This window comes from Panulirus ornatus, chromosome 9 (assembly GCF_036320965.1).
Source record: "Panulirus ornatus isolate Po-2019 chromosome 9, ASM3632096v1, whole genome shotgun sequence".
NCBI lineage: Eukaryota > Metazoa > Arthropoda > Malacostraca > Decapoda > Palinuridae > Panulirus > Panulirus ornatus.
Genome location: NC_092232.1, coordinates 8733815 through 8754113, shown reverse-complemented (window position 1 = coordinate 8754113; position 20299 = coordinate 8733815). Strand labels below are relative to the sequence as shown.

Below are 20299 nucleotides of genomic sequence, written 5' to 3'. Positions count from 1 at the left end.
AGCTAAGTAAACAAATCACTTAGTTTCCCCATGATTATGAGTAGGTCAACTATTGTATTTTACAGTAACGCGACCAACGTGTACATATTCATCACTTAATGCTCACCATGGAATACATAATGTATGACAACACAGTACTGATGTAATTCAGCCAGTATGTAACTCCACATCACGGTAATGTTCAACTAGAATTTTTTTTCTATAAAACTTGCTATACTATGTAGACCGACTTCACTCATGTGTTTATCCAAAGCGTAGAAGTATCCAGCTCCACCTTAATCCTAAGCTCTTGTGTGATCGTTTAACTTGTTACAATCATGTACTTCCTCAAATGTATAGTTTTAACCGAATGGCTGTCTGAGTTCTGCAGTCCTTTCTCTCTCTTTGTCATTATTATCTTATCATTATGCTCATCATTATCATCACAAGCCGTATGAACGTGTACTAGGAGACATCGTCTCCAGAAACATCAGTCACACAAGAGAGTTTAAGCTAGTCATCCACCAAAGGAGGACAACACCAAAGCAACTTCACCATGAGCGACCACTGTTCACAAAACACGACACATTACAAGATACGAACCATTGTTTATGAATTCAAATGTCAACAAGGAGACTGTGAGCCCCCTTGCTGACATGACCCACACGGGGAGCACACACAACCCGCGCACGATCCAGAACCCTCCATCTGTACGAGAAGCCTCCATCTAACTACATGTCACCAAGAAGCACAACACAGCCCCCCCCCCCCTCCCACACACACACACACACACACACACACACACACACAGGAGAGACTGCTGTTAAATCGACGAGAACACTACGCCGTGAACAAGACACATAAAACAACTACGCGTCGCTGAAGTATTAATTATCAAGGAACAACCAAAAAAACTCAGCAACCAGAACAAAGGACAAGACAACCTACTCACCCCGGCATCGTGTTACAACCAGTAAGAGCCCAGCACTACATACACGTCCGCCTACTGGTAGTACCCAGTCTCTCCCAGCAACCCCGCATATATATATATATATATATATATATATATATATATATATATATATATATATATATATATATATATATATATATATAAAGGGGCTTCTGCTACTTAAGGTTGTGCTGTACTCAACAGCAGGGATAGGATTTCTTTGACACTATGACGCATAGTCCTCACAAAACATATCCGAAATGGCTTCAACCAGCCACAGGCCCCCGTCCCGCACAATACTAGTAGCCATAGACATTAACGAAGCATTTGACACTGTCCATATAGAAACATCCCCACACAAATGGTACTTAACGCCAACCTCCACAACAATGAAGAATATGAAAGCTGGACTATTTAATATCTGGCCACCAAACACAACCGCTTCATCTCTTAAAAAAAAAAAAGATGAAAATCAACGGAACCCCTTTATCCATACCTCTTCATTCTCTATATGAGCTTGAATTACCTTCATCAAACCACAGCATGAACGTCCCTCTCATATCAAGACGATATCAGAACCAAAGCACAACACTCTGACACCACACTAGCAACAGCAAACATGTAGCACTACGTTACACAACTGGAACAATGGATCACACCGACAACATTTACAGCCCCATTTTCAACAGACGGATTTGACAACAATGATTTCAACCTCCTACATCAATAGACTTAAAAAGACATAAACAAACTGATACGTTGGGCTCACAAGTGTCAAAAGAAATTTAGATATTGATAAGTGCAAAGTTTTACAAATTGGTAGCAAAAAAGCAGCAGTACAAATTTGATTGATTTAGAAAGAGACTTGGGCATAATTATCGGTAAAAATGGTGAGCAAAATTCTTGGATACATTGGCAAGGGTTCTCGAATCTAAGTCTAAGGAAATTATCCTCACGCTTTACACTCTATTGGGGCTTCCCGACATTGTGTTCAGGTTTGGTCACCCTGCTCAATAAATGACATAAATATAATGCACACTGGCGAGGTACTAAGAAAGGCTTCTAAGCAAGCGACTTTAATTCGTTTACCGTGGAAGAGAGAGAGGGTTAAGGTTAAGGTATTAGAAATTATCCAAGGCTTCGATAATCTCAATCCAACTAACAATGAGTCGGATTATCAGGGTAGGAGTGGATACAAGCTAGAAGGGGAAGTACTTTTTTCTTCAACGTCATCGTTAACACATGAATTGAGTTACTTATCAGAACAATTGAAAGCGTTTAAAAAGAGGTAAGATCAATATTTCGCTTTAAGTTCGTGATTCGTATTATTTACGCCCCTCTCTATTTACATTAAACAGTTTACAGTTTTTCTGTTTGAAATACTTTTACTCCTTTTTTGCTCTTACCACACTGATCTCTGTATTTCTGTATAAACTACTTACATATCATCACCATCAGAAAATATACAATAGCATCTTTCACAGTACTTGACTGAGAAACATTCACGGTAATAACAACCACAACAGTTATTACAACTACGGTATCAACAGCTACAACATTCATTACCTATACATTAACCTTTTACGGTGAAGATTACTTAAAGGAAAATGATCTGTCGTAGGAGCTCTATCTAAAACAACAACCTGTATAACAACTATAACATTATCATTACAGTAACGACAATAACGGCAAACAATATTTACAATATAATCAACACCAGTAGCCAATCTAACAACACCCACATTATCATCTACAACACAGTAAACACCTCATCATAACCATGAAAGTATAAACATAACAACATTTACCCTTCATAACTCTCACATGCAAGACGCCCCACAACAGCCACCACAACCATACTGTTTACAGTCACAACCACAATACACGCGGAAACATAAGGGCTCAGTTGTGGGTAAATTGATTAACATGAAGTTTATATTATTTCATTTTTTGTATATTGTTCCATCATTGGTATATCTTTTTTATACGAAAATGTCTGTGCTTAACAGAATAAGAATAATACGTAGACGGAAATAGACATGATTTCATACATCAAACAGCACTCATACGCGCGTACACCTACAAACAAACACACATATATATCTTTACATATATACACACATACGAACATACATATTGATAAACGTATGTATGGTTAAAAGCCCTTAAAATGTCATCCAATAAATATATGTATAAAGAATCATTTACGAAAAAAAAAAGATACATAAATACTACAGTGATCCCAACATATTCTAACAATTGAAAAGTATAACTAAAACCAAATGAACATAGGAAAACGGTTGTCAAAACTTGCAAAACCTAACCAAAATCCCGCACGGTAATTTCCAAGAATGTATGATGACTGCGGAAGACTAACCTTCTACGATACTCGCTCGGCGACCTCAGTGACGACGGTTGAGTTGGGCGGAGCTTCCGAACATAAAAAGGCGCGACCATCCTCTGAGCACCTCAGTAGCCATTCTGCCCCGAGAGTTGAGAGGGTGTGTGTGTGATCCTCCTCCTCGGCTCGGCGTGACAGTGACTTTTGAGGTGGAACTTTAGCCCCGAAACGACTCGCTGTCGGCTTTGGACCGGATTGTTTACATTCCAAAGCCCACGCAGGAACAGTGATTTCTTAAGCAATTTGCCATTGTACAGCTTTGCTGGCGTGACATTAAACTGCATTTCTTATTGCAAAATATACTTCTGTGTACATAGAAACTGGATATAGTGAAAAGGGACAGAGAAGACTTGATATTTACGTGAAAGAGTGCGGCTCAAATATATCCTAGCGAGTTAGAAAGGTAAGGTGCGCTTCAAGTTGTTTTGAGGAGACAGTGTTTCCTATCATTAACCTCTTGACACGGTGGTACGACCCTTGAGCACCTTGATACGACTCGAGCATGATGATGAGGCCCTTGGACTTGGTTCTTAAGGGTCTACAAAGGCCTGAAAATTCTACTCAAGGGTCTTGCCGTCGTAATGAATACTCATTGTTCTTGATAGTTAATGAGGCTTGACAATCAAACACTATATCAACTACATGTGTGGAAATATATGTGTATAGGACGAACGTACGTGTGTGTGTGTGTGGGTGTATGTGTATATGTGTGTGTGTGTGTGTGTATGTGTGTGTTGAGAGGGTTAACTGTGATTATGGTCATTGATATCTAACGGTTCATGAAATTAACTGAAGGCGAAGGCTGAAAATGTACAAAAAGAAGTCCTATAACACTAATCACAACGCCAGTGATAAAAAAAAAAAGTGGGGTTGTTAAATAGACAGTCTTCGCAAAAGCTTTATATAGTGTTCAAATTGATGATGACGTTTAAATTAGTGTTTGGCTTGCATATATCAATAGTGTTTTATGCGTAATGCATGTTTACGTGATATTACAAATTGTGTGTACGGTGTACATAAGTTTACGTGCGTGTATAGTTTATGTGTGTCCTCTATTCAGAATCGATTTCATTGAATTCCGCGTCTGTTTCTAGTGGGCTGGTGTGCGTTGATGTTCCCTGGGCCGCCAGGCTGCAGCAGCAGCAGCAGCAGCAGTCGCGACTAGGCTGCCAAAAGTTCTTTCGGTGTGTTTCCACAGCCGCCCGTTCACTGACTCTCGATCTTTTCATTATGAAGGGTTATACCGCTGGTTAGTAAACTGAATGAAAATGAAAAAAATGAGGAATATTTCATTCATCGTTTATGTGGGTGTGCTACCTGGAACCAACCAACATTTTCCCAGATTTATGTTAGGTGTGGTTGTATTTTGGTTACCGTAAGGGATCTTCCCCTACTCCACCGTTTTCCAAGGTTAGGTTAGGTGCCCACGGGATCTTCCCTAACTCCGCCGCTTCCTAGTTTATGCTAGGTAAGTTTAGTTTTGATGCCCATGGAAGATGCATCATCTTCCTTGCATATATGTTTCCGGCTGATTTAAATTAGGTAGGGACGAAAGTTAAGTGTCACATTTGGACTAAAAAGTACACGCTAACGGTTGGATACAACCAAATAATAGGTAATACACGTGAAAATCTCTCTCTCTCTCTCTCTCTCTCTCTCTCTCTCTCTCTCTCTCTCTCTCTCTCTCTGGGCGATATTTGCTGCTATTTTCAGTATTCCTCAGATATCTAGTAACCCATGTAAGAACCTATCCACCGATCAGACACCCCTATTCAAATGCATGATAACCCGAAATCATATAGTTAATAGATTCTTGTTCACGGCTCACACTGTTCCTCATACTGCTCCTATACTCATCTGTGTCGTTAGCACTGTGCTCTCATACTGTTGTTCATTTTGTTCTTCATAGTGTGTCCAATTGCCCCTCACTCCTGTACCCAAGATGTTACCCTCATACTCTCCGAGGAGGTACGTCTTACACTTCCCCAAACGGTGCCCCTAAAACTGCCCCAGGCAGTGCCCTTTGTACGATCCCCAGGCGTTGGCTCTCACACTCTTTAGACGGGACCTCTCACACTGACCCAAAGACGGTGCCCCTCACACTCCCCCAGGCAGTGCCCTCACGCTTCCCCAGGCGATGTTTCAGCGCCCCGTCTCACGATGCCCCACAGCTTCGCTCACCCTTCACCACCTCCTCAGCCTCCTGTCATCCCCCTTGCAGCTGGCCTGAATCGCCTCTTTCACTACGAGCCTCCTGCTGGTGTTCTCAGGTTCGCTCACTCCTTCATCACTACCCTCCCACTGATGCTCTCAGGTTCGCTCATTCCTCCTTCATCACCACCCTCCTGATGGTGTTCTCAAGTTCGTATCTCCTCTTTCTCTACCTCCTCCTCCACCAACACTTCAGCGGGAGCGCGTTTTTTTTTTGTTTTTTTTCCCCTCCCTTGCGACATGTAGGCGTTACTTCGAGGACTCTCGTCGGTGAACAGCGACGCCCTTACTTTCTCTCTCATCAGTCCCACACCGACGTTCAAACTTTCACCATCTTTCGCTGCCGGAGAGACTTCCTTCCACACTTAGGCTAGATAGATTCAATGGAGAATTCGACCTTTCGCGACACACCTCAAGCTAACTGTTCCATGTTGGATGTTAACCTCTCAGTTGACGTCATGCACCAACTTATCAACTCATGATGTGGTCGTACGCCTGCCGGTCGCTTGTAATGAGCCCTCGAGGCCAATAATTTGCCCAGGGTTTAAGTGTCACTAACGTTCTTTGACGAAGGACGAATTTCTACACCTTTTATGTTTTCACCGTGGGCGCTTAATGTTATTGCCAGGTTTCCTCATATGGAAAGACTCGTCCACTGCCTTGTTTCCTTTCCCGTCTCGTCCTTCTCTTTTCAAAAAGGTCTTATGTTGTATCCGTGGAGACATACCTGGTGAAGCCGCGGGAGTAAGTAGCGAGGTCGGCCACAGATATCGAAGCTTCAGACGAAGTTTCCTTCGTGTGTCGCTAACGTCTGGTGCAGTCAGTCGTCCCCTCACCTGGTGTCGTTTTCTCCCCTTTCCAGTGTCGTGTCTTTCCCTAATTAAGCGTCGTATTCTCCCCAGCCAGGGCCGTCTTTCCCTCCTCCGGCATCGTGTTCTTACCTGGCGTCGTCAGTATTCTCTCCCTACGTCGTCTTGCCCTCGCTCGGCGTCGTGTGAGGACATGTGCGTGAGAGGGCTTTTGATGGTTTAATTACTGTTCTTGAATTACATGTCGTCCCATACGAGTGGCCTAAAGTGAGCTCAGTGGGTTTAAACGTGCGGACACCTTAGTGTCTGAAGTATTGTCAACCTGTGGATAAAACGTGCGGATTGCCTGGTGCTTGTGATGAGGCCAGACTGGTGCTTAACTTTAATTACACAGACTGTGTATAAGTAGCAGCTTCACATGCCGTAATTAGACAAGTAGCGCTGCCTCTGGGGAAAGTGAGTGGATTGGTGAACATATCAGTCCGCATCACCACGACCCTCGAGTACGACGGTACGACCATTGAGCACGACGGTACGATCATTGAGCACGACGGTACGACGATACGACTTAAGGGTCATACCACAGTGCTCAAAGGGCTTAACCAGTTGCATGACTGTCTCTCCCGTACCACAACTGGTGGTGTAACTGGCTGGGATTGCATTAGTCTCGTAACTTGAACGTGGTGAGCGAGAATGTGGCATTTGTTGCAATCATCAAAAACAGTGTTGGAGTATTTACCTCTTCATGGAGTACTGGTTACATATCTTCCTTCATACTTTCTCATAGCCTTCTCCTTCCTAACCTGAATTGCTGTCAGTTGTTTTAACCCACCATACACTTGGGTTGTTGGCATTCAGTCTACACATTACGTTCGCAGCATGTCATCCAACACGGTGTTGATAGTTCGTAACGTTATGATATTGAGGTGTTGACATCTGCTTCGATCCGTTGATTGAACACTCTTAACCTGGTTTTGTGTTGTTCTTTTTTTTTTCCCAGGGGTTAGTTTTAATTAGGGAATGATGCGCTGTAATAGGAGAATTAACACTCCAGATGGTAAGGGATGTGGTGTTGAATCGTTCTGCTGATGTTTGTGTATTTTAGGTAGTATTGCGTCCAGCTCTCTCAAGGTGGATAACCAAGAGCTGTTGCTAGGCCCTTTGTGAACTTTAGGGGAATGAAGGATGGGGCGTTGAAGGCTCAGGGCTTTTGGTGGTTGCCCCTAAACAGTGATAAGGGTTAGAGCCTGACGGTGATGGTGGGGAGTGATAGTTCAGTCATTATGTCCTCAGTTCTAAGAGTGGAAGGACCACCCTTGGCTTATGGTATCATTTTGTATGATATCAAGTGGTTTTAGATGGTAGTTGTTCACTTTAGAGATGTGTATGGCATGGCAGTCGAACACAGATTTGACGTACGAGATATATAGATGGCTTTAGCAGTGATTATAACATTCCAGCAGTATTTTAGCGATGATTATGATATTCTAGCAATATTCTGACAATTATTATAATATTATAGCAATATTTCAACACTGGTTATGATATTCCACCAATTTCTCAGCAATGATTATAATATTCCACCAATATTTTAGCAATGATTATGATATTCTTGCAATATTTGAGCTACGATTATAATATTCCAGCAATATTTTAGTAATGATTGTAATACCTACAACTGCATGTGGAGGTTGTAGACACTGCCGGACGCGTTCCTCCAGGTTGTTAACATTCAGAGCGCGGGTGTTGCAATGAGTCTGTTGTCACACCTAAGAACCTCGACCTTGAAGACTTGTGCTGCATTCTTCTTGATTTGGAAAGGGTCACATGACGTCCCAGCCTTCTTAGGCTTATCATGTGAGAACACTGGTCCTCTGCGGTGTAAGGGCTCAGAGAGATGCCCGGTCCTCTCTGCGGTGTGAGGGGCTGTGTGAGTTGATTGGTCCACACCGCAGTGTGAGGAATTACAGAGATGCCCGGTCCTCATTGCGGTGTGAGGGGCTGTGTGAGTTGATTGGTCCACACCGCAGTGTGAGGAATTACAGAGATGCCCGGTCCTCATTGCGGTGTGAGGGGCTTTGTGAGTTGACTGGTCCACACCGCAGTGTGAGGACTTAGAGAGGATGCTCGGTCCTCATTGCGGTGTGAGGGGTTGTGTGAGTTGACTGGTCCACACTGCAGTGTGAGGAATTACAGAGATGCCCGGTCCTCATTGCGGTGTGAGGGGCTGTGTGAGTTGACTGGTCCACACTGCAGTGTGAGGACCTGGTATACTACGTGAGGAGGTCTTGACGCCTTTGTGGCGAGTCACGTCGCTTTAGGGGCGGACTGTTGGGTGGGTCTTCATGAAGTCTTGGCACAGCTCATCACTGGACACCATCACCAAACACCTGGTGCTGTTGCTGTGCCCCGTGTGTGTGGGGGGGACGATGTCTTGCTTCTCACATGTGACCGGGATTTCGTCTTGTCTCTGCTTGCCTCGCTACACGGTATTTCAGTGGGCTGTTTAACGTGAGCTTGGAACTCTTTGAAGACAGTGAATGTACTTGAGAACGGGTGTAATGAATCTACCTGAGAACGGAAGGCCCTTTGGTGTAATTAGATCAACTGCGTAGTGATTAAGGTACTGACGAAGTGCACTGCCTCTGTGGGGTCTTGTCAATCTGTTTTTTTGTTTTTGTATCTCTTGACAAACACGCGCTTTGAATTTTACTCCAGGAAGTTCTCCAGTTTTCAATTCGGTCTTGTAAGGTGACCATAGTCCGACCTATGGGGACGAGGATATCATGAACGGAGAGAAGGATCGTCAGACTGACGAAGGATTACTGACGAAGGATTAGGGTGTTGAGTTATCGTGGGTGATAGCGGTGGTGATATGGCAAGAGAAAAGAGATGGGGGAGGGTCATTGCATGACGTGGAAGGCAAGGGCGTGAAGAAATGCATGACGTTAAGGCTCGGATGTGGGTAAATTGAATGATGTTCGTGCAAGGGTGTAGGTAGATGAATGACTGAAGCAAAAGGGTGTGTAGGAATGAATGCTGCTGACGCCAAGGCGTGAGTAAATACACAACGTTGATTTGAGGGCAGGATTACATGGATGGCTTTGACGCACGGGTGTGAATGACTTTGACGTGGACGGAAGGGCGTGAATGAATACTTGACTTTGATACAAGGGCGTGAGTAAGTATACGACTGACGCAAGAGCTGGTTTTAATGTACGACTTTTACGCGAAGACGTGAGTAAATACATACACTTTGATTGCAAGGGCTTGAGTAAAAGTATCGCTCTGACGCACGGGCGTGAGTCAATGAATAACTATGACGCAAGGACGTGAGTAAGAGTGTCGCTTTGACGCACGGATGCGAGTCTATGAATAACTTTGACGCAAGGACGTCAGTAAGGGTATCGCTTTGACGCACGGACGCGAGTCTATGAATGACGCAGACTCAAGGACGTGAGTAAGACGTACAACTGCAGCGACAGTGGTTCTTGAGTGAGTCACACCGGGGATGCCATAGGAACACTAGGCAGGTTCCGGCCGGCCACAAGCCCCTCCCCATGTTACGTTGGACGGTAATCCCATCGCAAGACTCGCTCTCACGGGTCTTATCGTGTGTGATTGGTATTACAAAGTTGTTATGACCCGCGTTGTGCATCCATACAGGGAGGGGGGGGCCTTACACCTGTGGGGGGCCCCCCAACTCTCTTGTCTCTGGAGAAGAGACTGCATAATGTGCATGATAGTGACTGCATAATGTGCATGACAGTGACTGCATAATGTGCATGACAGTGACTTCATAACCTACGTGACAGTAACTGCATAGCCTACATGGCAGTGACTGCATAATGTACGTGACAGTTGCTGCTTAACCTACATGACAGTGACGCCATAACCTACATGGCAGTGACGGCACAACCTACATGACAGTGTCAGCATAACCTACATGACAGTGTCAGCTTAACCTACATGACAGTGTCAGCATAACCTACAAGACAGTGTCAGCATTAACTGGATAAGAAACTTCATGACAGTGATTGTACGAAAAAAAAAAACTTCTTGACAGTGGTTGTATGAGAAACTGCATGACAGTGACTGTATAAGTAACTGCATGACAGTGACTGTATAAGTAACTGCATGACAGTGACTGTATAAGTAACTGCATGACAGTGACTGTATAAGTAACTGCATGACAGTGACTATATAAGTAACTGCATGACAGTGACTATATAAGTAACCGCATGACAGTGACTGTATAAGTAACTGCATGACAGTGACTGTATAAGTAACTGCATGACAGTGACTGTATAAGTAACTGCATGACAGTGACTATATAAGTAACTGCATGACAGTGACTATATAAGTAACCGCATGACAGTGACTGTATAAGTAACTGCATGACAGTGACTGTATAAGTAACTGCATGACAGTGACTGTATAAGTAACTGCATGACAGTGACTGTATAAGTAACCGCATGACAGTGACTATATAAGTAACCGCATGACAGTGACTATATAAGTAACCGCATGACAGTGACTATATAAGTAACCGCATGACAGTGACTATATAAGTAACCGCATGACAGTGACTATATAAGTAACCGCATGACAGTGACTATATAAGTAACTGCATGACAGTGACTATATAAGTAACCGCATGACAGTGACTATATAAGTAACCGCATGACAGTGACTATATAAGTAACTGCATGACAGTGACTGTATAAGTAACTGCATGACAGTGACTGTATAAGTAACTGCATGACAGTGACTGTATAAGTAACTGCATGACAGTGACTGTATAAGTAACTGCATGACAGTGACTGTATAAGTAACTGCATGACAGTGACTGTATAAGTAACTGCATGACAGTGACTGTATAAGTAACTGCATGACAGTGACTGTATAAGTAACTGCATGACAGTGACTGTATAAGTAACTGCATGACAGTGACTGTATAAGTACCTGCATGACAGTGACTATATAAGTAACTGCATGACAGTGACTGTATAAGTACCTGCATGACAGTGACTATATAAGTAACTGCATGACAGTGACTGTATAAGTAACTGCATGACAGTGACTATATAAGTAACTGCATGACAGTGACTATATAAGTAACTGCATGACAGTGACTGTATAAGTACCTGCATGACAGTGACTATATAAGTAACCGCATGACAGTGACTATATAAGTAACCGCATGACAGTGACTATATAAGTAACCGCATGACAGTGACTATATAAGTAACCGCATGACAGTGACTATATAAGTAACCGCATGACAGTGACTATATAAGTAACCGCATGACAGGGAGTGTCTAAGAAGCTGCATGAGAGTAACATGACTTAAGACGATGCTTGAGAATGACTGCATTGACATCAGATATGTAACTGTACACTTGACGTTGCTCTTCATCCCATGACAGTAGCTGCATGACGGAGGTAGCTTCTCATGACAGTAGCTGCATGACGGAGGCAGCTTCTCATGACAGTAGCTGCATGATAGAGGCGTCTTCTCATGGAAGTAACTGCATGGCAGAGACATCTTCTCATGACGGTAACTGCATGACACAGGCAGCGTGTCAGGGTTGGCATTCCCCGTTAGACAGTGAGACAGACGGAGGACTGGAAGGAGGTACGTGTTGCCTACGTGCATCAGTTGGACGTGGACGGTGTGGGGGATCAGTTGGACGTGGACGGTGTGGGGGATCAGTTGGACGTGGACGGTGTGGGGGATCAGTTGGACGTGGACGGTGTGGGGATCAGTTGGACGTGGACGGTGTGGTGGATCAGTTGGACGTGGACGGTGTGGGGATCAGTTGGACGTGGACGGTGTGGGGGATCAGTTGGACGTGGACGGTGTGGGGGATCAGTTGGACGTGGACGGTGTGGGGATCAGTTGGACGTGGACGGTGTGGGGATCAGTTGGACGTGGACGGTTGGGGATCAGTTGGACGTGGACGGTGTGGGGATCAGTTGGACGTGGACGGTGTGGGGATCAGCTGGACGTGGACGGTGTGGGGATCAGTTGGACGTGGACGGTGTGGGGAGTGCACGGGACAGGCTCGGGCTGTCGCTGTGGTGCCGACCACTCTCAGATGTGTGCAGGAGGCAGGGAGGGAAGAACACATATAGAACGCGAGGGAGAAACATATGGAGGAAGAAAATAATTGTTAGAGAGAGAGAGAGAGAGAGAGAGAGAGAGAGAGAGAGAGAGAGAGAGAGAGAGAGAGAGACTATGTCATTCAACCTGTTTTCCCACCATTATTTCTAATTTTCTAACCTTTCATATTTCTTCCCCTCATATTTCATTTTTCCTCTATATCCACATTCCATCCACAGTCCATCCCATATCATGACACGAAAGCAACTCCTTTATTCTCCCATCCTTATAATTCTTCAGTTACATCGATCCTTAATATTTTTTTTTGCTGCATCCGTTTCTCTCATTTCTACTCCTCCATTCATTCTCATTTCTCCCTCATTATATCTTGCTGCCTGTCATCATCACCCTGTGCCTCGCCTCCTCTCTGTGTGTGAGTGTGTGTACCTCAAGGTGCACACATCAGGAAGACTAATGTGTAGAGGCTCTTACGTTCAGCAAATCAGAAACGGGGACAAAAACTGGTCTTAGGTACGCCGTAAATGTTTCAGTAAGGCCGCTCGCGCTGCCCAGCACGTGGTGGTAATGGATGGGCTACGAGGGAGTGTACACACGCCGCGCATGCTCCCTGATACACACGAAGGGCACTATGTTTTGGACTATCACATGTTTACCAAATGGCGTCCTAGCTTCGTCTCTTCGATGTATATCAACTGACTGTTATATTCCTCTCTTGTGTCTCCCCTGATGATGTGATTATTACACGAAAGTGCACTTGGGAACTTTTCGTGTTTCATTTTCCCCGTGGACTCATAGGAATATCTTGATCACGCGCAAAATTGTGATCCTTTCCAATATATATATATATATATATATATATATATATATATATATATATATATATATATATATATATATATATAGGGGATAGGGGAGAAAGAATACTTCCCACGTAGTCCCTGCGTGTCGTAGAAGGCGACTAAAAGGGGAGGGAGCGGGGGGCTGGAAATCCTCCTCTCTCACTTTTTTTTTTTTCCCAAAAGAGGGAACAGAGAAGGGGCCCAGGTGAGGATATTCCCTCAAGGGCCTAGTCCTCTGTTCTCAACGCTACCTCGCTAATGCGGGAAATGGCGAATAGTATGAAAGAAAGAAAGAAAGATATATATATATATATAAAACCTTCATTTTCCTTCCAAAACAAAACGTTCAAAATCCTCTTTATCTCCACCTTTTCCGGGAGGTCTTCCAGTGAGAGTCATTGTACCCAGGGAAAGTGAGAGTTGAGGATAAAGGAGGTCAGGGAGGGAGTAAGGGGAAGGTTAGAGGTGGTCAAGTCAAAGGAGAGGTAAAGGTGGAGGAAGCTTCCCTTAAATGGCTGAGGCAGATCTGAACCTCCTCGCCAGTCAGGTCAGTATTTGTATCAACGTCTCCGTTCTCAAGCTAACCGGCTCAGCTGACTGCCATGACTGTCGTCGGAATAGCACGTCGTGTGACGCACGGGGACAAGACTCCAATCGAAATTTTTTTTTTCTTTTTTTACAGGGTCTGGAGGCACACACCTCCTCCCTAATATCAGCTACACTGTAGTGTCTCGATTGTGGCTTCAGTGTGTCGCAGCAGCATCTTACCTAATTTAAATTTGAAGGATTATCTGCACTAAGTAAAGTAGATTTTCTTTTCTCTTCTTTTAAGGCCGTGTGGTAGAGTTCTTGTTAGAATTCTTCGTCTTGTTAATGTATCTCACCTCATAGAATGGGCATTTTCCCATGGCGCTGCTGCTTCCTGAGACTTAGGACCTCCCCGTCAGTAAGTGGTGGTGGTGGTGGCCGGCTGGCTGCTGGGCAGGGTAGGTCGTGCACGGCGGAGTTAAAAGGTCAGATGTGGCGATTCCGTTATCCTGCCGGGGTAGTGAGCCCGCTGGTGGTGGTGTTACAGGACGAGGAGTGGAGAGGTGGGGGACTTAGGAGGGGTCTGTGGCCCAAGGTTAGAAAGGGGAGTTACGACTTCCAGTGGGTCACAAATGACGGTGGCACAGGTGGGGTAATACTGGAAGTAGGTGATGGTAGTGCAGGTGGTAGGGATTAGGAGCAGTGGGTCGTGGTGAGCCACAAGTTGAGTGGACCAGGGATTGCCTGGTAGGCCAGCAGTTCATTAGGTCAGGTTCTCTTGGTGGTGGTCGCGGGGGATGGTGGTTAGGTTAAGTGGCTGTGGTGGTCGCGGGGGATGGTGGTTAGGTTAAGTGGCTGTGGTCGTCGCGGGGGATGGTGGTTAGGTTAAGTGGCTGTGGTGGTCGCGGGGGATGGTGGTTAGGTTAAGTGGCTGTGGTGGTCGCGGGGGATGGTGGTTAGGTTAAGTGGCTGTGGTGGTAGCAGGCCGGTGGCGGGGGGGGGGGGGGGAGGGGGCGGTGACGGTAGTTCGTCAGGTAGTGACGGTAGTTCTTCAGGTTGTGACGGTAGTTCGTCAGGTAGTGACGGTAGTTCTTCAGGTTGTGACGGTAGTTCGTCAGGTAGTGACGGTAGTTCTTCAGGTAGTGACGGTAGTTCTTCAGGTAGTGACGGTAGTTCAAGTAGTGACGGTAGTTCTTCAGGTAGTGACGGCAGTTCAAGTAGTTACGGTAGTTCTTCAGGTAGTGACGGTAGTTCTTCAAGTAGTGACGGTAGTTCTTCAGGTAGTGACGGTAGTTCGTCAGGTAGTGACGGTAGTTCTTCAGGTAGTGACGGTAGTTCGCCAGGTAGTGACGGTAGTTTGTCAGGTAGTAACGGCAGTTCGTCAGGAAGTGACGGCAGTTCGTCAGGTAGTGACGGTAGTTCGTCAGGTGGTGACACGGTGGTCCAAGCGTCAGGGCCGTTTTGATAAACACTTGCGACACAGATCGGCCGCCCCTGTTGTTGACGGGGGATTTACTGTGGGATTTGGGTTACCTGGATGTCGCAAGGCCGATAAGAAGGTGGGAGCCGTAAAAGGAAATAAAAAGTCATTGCGAGGTGACACCAGCTGCGGCTGATGAAACTGGTACACATTCTTAACTGTAAGACGAACATACGTACATAACCCAGTTTCCCTGTGTCGAATGCTAGTCACATTTACACATGTATTAGCCAACATACGCTTCCAGCATCGACATAAGCATCGACCCGGTGGTAATAAAGGCAAGCAAGTGATTAACATAATCCAAGGGGTTGAAGAAGCGACGCCTGAGATTAATGTCCACCGTCATACCACAGCCAGAAAAGGTAATGTTATTCTCTCTCCCCCTTCGTGACCTCCAGTGCGGTGCCCGGCCGGTGCTGGATACAGTCGTGGTCTTGCGTGTTCCATTCGTGAGTGCTCCCACCGAGCGTTGTGGCTATCAGGGCATTCTTAATGATCTCGTTCTCAGCAGCCCGCCACCGCGGGAGGCCGGGCAAGTTTTTACTTGGATTACGGGGTTTTCTTCCTTATACCATTCTCCGAAGTGATGAGACCCCATACGAAGTCGCTGCTGTGTTTCCTCGAAGAGCCAAGTCGACTTGACTCTTCCCTTGTGGCCTAAATGAACAGAGAATCGACGGGTTTACGAGAAGAATGGAGATTAGGGTGTACAAGAGCGTGAAGATATACATATATTTATATTCTGCGTCCATATGTGGGAACCCGCGTTACGTCATTTGAGTGCGGGCCGCGTGACCTTGTCCACGGATGTGCTCGGCTTCCTTTTTCGCCCATAATGACTGCCTTCGACTTATTCTTTGGAAGCTTTTAACTCTTTTTTGTCTTTTTTTTGTGATGGTCAGTCTCCTTGGACTGTTGATGGGGCAGGGGACTGACGGCATCAGCTGCCTCGACCGTGGGCCCCTTACCGGATGCACAAGACGTGGCTAGCATAACGCTGGGGAGTCCCATGCCCTAAGATTTCACTGGCGTGACGCCGCTGGTGCCAGGGGAGTGTCATGGCTCGAGGCACAGTGCCGTGGCAGAAGACAGTAGGGTAGGAAAGTGACTCCCATCATCCGGACATGCTCGACCGTCGCACCACATGACCTGCGGAAGTATTGGGAAGTGAGTCGCGAGTTGCTCCTGGCCACTCAAGGCCACGAGCCAGCCAGCCAGCCCTGGGTATTAGGACATAATGTCAACAGTCACGCCGCCATCTTGGACACGAAAAATGAATAATGAAGGGAGGGAAAAAATGTACATAACCGGGCCGTGCGCATGAGCAGACATCCAGCCGTCTTACTAAGAACTGTTTTGCTCGCTCCACCCTCTGAGTCTCATACCAATTCGCATATTCTGTATATTCGATGTCGTATAAGAGATATATATATATTGATATGAAGTGTATTTGTATACATTTGTGTTTTATTCCAATTCGTCGAAAAGTATAAGTTACACAATCTATCAAGTGTCAGTCATAGAGCAGCCCTGCCCCAGAGCACTGGATAGATTCTTAAACGAGCTTCAGGTGTCTGTGTAGAGTGTTTGACACCCCCTCTGTTCCATTACCGTAGTCTCGATGTCTTAGATGTATGTATATTTCTGTGCATATTCCAATAAGCCAGTTATTATTATTATTGTTATTATTATTATTATTATTATTATTATTATTATTATTATTATTATTATTATTATTATTAGTGATATTATTATTATTATCAATATTGTTATTTTTATTATAATGAAGACAACGCTTTTCGTTTATACTGTTTTGATATCTGAGAATATAAGGCAGCTTGTTACAGGGGATGATTCGTGTACAAGACGTCCCTGGTGTTACCTTTCCGTACTGTCTCCTTTCCTTTCACTCCCTCAATGTGAAGTTCCCTCCCTTTATAGTTTGATTCGTTTCGTTTCTCCCTGTTGTATCTGCCATCCTTTATCTGAACCACTCCTTCTTCTTTAGTATCCTCTACACATTTACACTGAATGGAAGTTTATGTTAGGAATGTATTACGGTCTTCCAACAGGCAACTTGCTATTAGACCAACAGATCCCCTGTCATCTGTTCTTCCCATTTGTATCGTTTCATGCAGATAATATCGTCACAACTGTTATCTCTCCTTCCTATGTACTGTTCTCCTGCAGTAACCTCGTCATAGACCATCAGTTCATCTGCTGTCTGTCTTCCCATATACTGTCCTCCAAGAGAGATAACCTCGTCATAGACCATCAGTTCATCTGTTGGCTGTCTTCCCATATACTTTCCTGCAGTGGATCAACTCGTCAGTAACCCTCAGATCACCCGTCATCTGTCCTTCCCATATACTACTTGTACCATGCGAGACGTCCAACCATCCTTACCTCCCTCTCCTTCGCCCGTCTTCCCTCGTCCTCCAATCCTTCACTCAGTGTCTCGTATCCTTCCACTCCTTCCACACAGCCTCCCGTCGCTATTAGCCCTCATCCTTTCCCACCACTGTAGTATAGACGTGATCCACGAAGCCTGAGAACGCACATGGCCGGCCTCTGGTTTCTGAAACGTGATCTAGTGTCATACGAAACCACTTCCTCGTTTTGCCTGCCATCCTTGTAGCCAAACGCTCAGAACCATCTTGGGTAGGAACCTAAGTCAGATAGCTGGCTATGCCCATACTTGCTTTTTTCGTGTGTGTATCAGAGAAAATGGGGTCAGATTTTGGATTTTTTTTTTAACATAACGTCTGAGTGTAAAAGGAAAAGACATACACATATAAGACTGAGTGTTAAGTTGAGATATAAAGGGAATAAAAAGATATCACTAAAAGATAAAATGCCTCAGACTGTTTATGAATGAAATTCGAGAAGAAACTTTGTCATGTATGAAACTGAAAAGAAACAAGAATTTTTCCTACATTAAGCATAGGAAGGTATATGAATGATGGCTATAGAAACGAAACGCAAAAGCTAAAGGGACAGCTGTATGCAGCAGCGCGGGAAGCGTTCGTCTGGCCTTGTCACAGCCACACAGCTGACCGCTTGACCAAGTGCAATCGCGTGCTTGTATGTGTGTGTGTGTGTGTGTGTGTGTGTGTGTGTGTGATCATGACGTAGTCATTTACCTCTTGTCAGACAGTCATGGGTCACAGTTCATGGTTTGTTAGGAGGTGTGTGGGCAGTCGCTTGTCAAGTACACACACACACACACACACACACACACACACACACACACACACACACACACACACACACACAAGATGATCGGGGAAGTAAAAGATAATGATGATTGCATCTACTTACAGTGGAACTTAGACTCATTACGTAAGCTGGGTCTTGTGCGTAGTGGATCAATCAATACGAGTCAATGTAAAGTAATGAAGATTGGACGCTGATAAAGAATAAATAGGCCTCGGTATGAGTATTATCTAAGAAATAACCTGGAGGAATCTGTGTGTGAGAGAGACTTGGGAATCTACATTGTCCCTAACCTGTTGCCAGAGTCAAAACCATTTTTGAGAGAATAGTGAAGGAGGCGAGCTGTCTGCTGGCAGAATGGTGATGGAACCTCATTCAAGTTAATACATAATGTTGTGATCTATACTATGACTCTACATATCGTACATTAGGCCGAAAGTAGAGATGTGTTGCTCACGTATGGTCACTGGACTTGCAGGAGCACAAAAGAAACTAATAGAGGAGGTTCAGAGGAGGGCATTAGAGGTGGTGGTGTTTCAGTGGGAAGTTAGAGGCCATATATTTGCCGGTCATGGAAGAGAGAAGAGTAAGTGGTGAATTGATCACGACTTTCCAAGTTTCTGAGCCACTCTGACGGTGACAACTGTGAACAATTCTTCGATAGCAACATTGATCAAGTAACCAGAGGCCAGAAAAAAGAAATTAAGTAAAAAAAGAATTGGTAAAAAAAAAAGATGTAAAGAAATGTTTTTACAATATCACTCTAGTGGATGAATGGGGTAAGTGACTAAGTCGTGTATGATAACGTTATACAAAAGTTTCAAACACTGTGATTGAGAAACTTCGACAGATTGGCTCCCATGTGTGTGTGTAGAACTCTCTCCCCGCACATTATAGATAGGTAATTACACACACATATACACACACACACACACACACACACAGACTTAACAAGTCTATATATGTGTGTGTGTGTGTGTGTGTGTGTGTGTGTGTGTGTGTGTGTGTGTGTGTGTGTGTGTGTGTAGAACATACCTCTGTCACTGTGTGTACGTACGCGTGTATATCTATGACTACATACCGATATAATCTTATGACACCCACGCCTCCCCCGACACCCACGCCTCCCCCGCGCCCCGACACCCGCTGCAATATCCTCATCGACCACAAAGTGAAAAAGATAGAAATTTGGCCTTCGGAGCCGCCCAGGGGCAAGGCCTGATGGCCGACCCGCCCTAGGCTAAGGGATACACTGCCCTTGGCCAGTCCTTTTTTTACGTATCGGCAGCTCTTTGTGCCACAACGAAGCCTGATTGTGTATTGGTTAGTCAATGTGATCACTGTCCTCACCAGTTACCAAGCCACATGTTATGGGGGTGTGGACGAGGTATTACAGGCAGTGGACAGACTTGAGGAAGGACAGAGCGGAGGTCACATGATGGTCCCTGACGAGGTTATCTACTGGAGGATTGGACATGGGAAGGACAGATAACAGGAGACCTGATGGTCTAGGGCGAGTTTATCCGCCGGAAGACAGCACTTGGGAAGGACATAACAGACCTGATGGTCCATGTCGAGGTTATCTGTTGCAGGACAGTACACGGGAAGGACAGATAACAGGAGACCTGATGGTCTATATCGAGGTTATCTGCTGGAGGACAGGACGTGGGAAGGACGGATAACAAAAGACCTGATGGTCCATGACGAGGTTATCTGGTGGAGGACAGTACATGGGAAGGACAGATAACAGGAGA

At 45.0% G+C, this 20299-nt stretch overlaps 1 protein-coding gene across 4 annotated transcripts in view; it reads left to right on the top strand.

The window, feature by feature from the left end:
* The first annotated feature begins 3394 nt into the window (after positions 1-3394).
* LOC139750192 (G-protein coupled receptor Mth2-like) overlaps positions 3395-20299 on the top strand; it is a 108574-nt gene continuing 91669 nt past the window's right edge. For 3 of the 4 annotated variants that reach the window (XM_071664613.1, XM_071664611.1, XM_071664610.1), the window contains exon 1: positions 3395-3735. The gene's annotated coding sequence lies outside the window, so the exon portion shown is untranslated. The remainder of the gene's footprint in view (positions 3736-20299) is intronic. The other variant, XM_071664612.1, reaches the window with a different exon arrangement.